Genomic DNA, 1,491 nt, shown 5'->3' with positions numbered 1-1,491 from the left:
CCCCAGCGGAATAACTTTCAACATTGTTTCAAATACCACCGATAATGTCAATTTGTTACCACTTGATCCTGGACGAGCCCCGAAATTCTGTTACGTTCCCAGCTAGTCTAGGGTTGGAGGAACAAGTAACAAAATGCAGTTTAATCTAGTTTGAATGCACTTCAAATAAGCATGTTGTGGATACAAATGTACAAACGCACTTTAAGTATATTTTTAATACATTTAATAGTTTGTCTTTTCCACCTGGGAGCACACAGACAAACCCATTACATTTCAAAGGGATAATGTATATGAAAATGTCAGTAAAATCATAAAAATCTATGATCGTAAATTCAGAATCAATCGTTCTGACAGTAATTGTGTAAGAATGTAAATCTTTCTGTGGGTCGAATAGAAAGCATCACGTCCAGACAGCAGAAGAGACTGAATCTGTTCAGTTTGATCGACAGAGATCATATATTACACCTAAATATGATGATCATATTAAAACACTGACTCATTCTCTTCAAGTACAATATTTCTATTAATAGTAATGATATTGTGTTATTAGTGTTTGTGTTGATCAGTGTTGTGTGTGATTGTGTTGTAGAGCAGCTGCAGTGTCTCTCAGCTGTATCAGTGCAGTCACTGTGACTCTGACTGACCGAGGTTTTTGTACGACTCTTTATCACTGTGTGAACACCCAGCTATTCATATAGTACTGACTCATACAGTAATAATCTCCTGTATCTTCAGTCTGGACTCCACTGATGGTCAGAGAGAAATCAGTGCCAGATGCACTGCCACTGAATCTAGATGGAGTTCCTGACTGTAGAGTGTTTATTGTATATATGAGGAGTTTAGGAGCTTCTCCAGGTTTCTGCTGATACCAAGACACACAGGTACTACAGCTAGTAAGTGTCTGACTGGTTTTACAGCTGATCGTAACAGTTTCTCCTTGTTTGATGGATTTTATTTCTGGATTCTGAGTCACTGTCATTTGTCCCCAGATCTCTGAAATAAGACATTCTAGTTGTTTAGTGAACATTTTGATAAAATATTATTATTCTAATATATCATACTAGTCCACAGTATATGAAAAGTTTTAGTATAGTTTGTGATTTATTACAAAATATTTACCCTGAATGCAGAGCGTCAGAGTCCAGATGAGGATGATGATGTTGTTCATTGTTGTTGTTGTGTCTTGTGTGATGATGAAGATTGTGTTGTGTTCTGCTCTCAGTCATGAAGTGTTAAACTCACAGCACTATAAACACTCTCATGCAAAGTGTCTCTTTATGTAAATGCTCTTCATACACATACATGTAAACCAGTTTGACACGAGACTAAAAACTGACCTGATATTCCTATTTATTGCTTATAATAAATTATGTTGTGTGTAAGTCTTGTCAAATTACTGCGCTCGTGTGTTTGGCTGTCAGTCTTTCAGTATTCTTTTGTGAATTAAAGAGTTAAATGTTCAGATTTTGAGGTGTTTAATGATGGTCTGGT

The 1,491-nt window shown here is 36.3% G+C and overlaps 1 pseudogene; it reads right to left on the bottom strand.

Moving 5' to 3' along the window:
* Nucleotides 1-667: 667 nt before the first annotated feature.
* On the bottom strand, nt 668-1,226 carry LOC107580558 (Ig kappa chain V-I region Hau-like; annotated as a pseudogene).
* Between the last annotated feature and the right edge of the window lie 265 nt (nt 1,227-1,491).

The sequence above is a fragment of the Sinocyclocheilus grahami genome, unplaced genomic scaffold, assembly GCF_001515645.1.
Source record: "Sinocyclocheilus grahami isolate Dianchi unplaced genomic scaffold, SAMN03320097.WGS_v1.1 scaffold36151.1, whole genome shotgun sequence".
NCBI classification, from domain to species: Eukaryota; Metazoa; Chordata; class Actinopteri; order Cypriniformes; family Cyprinidae; genus Sinocyclocheilus; species Sinocyclocheilus grahami.
The sequence above is the reverse complement of the archived record's forward strand: the minus strand, read 5'-3'. Positions and strand labels throughout refer to the sequence as shown.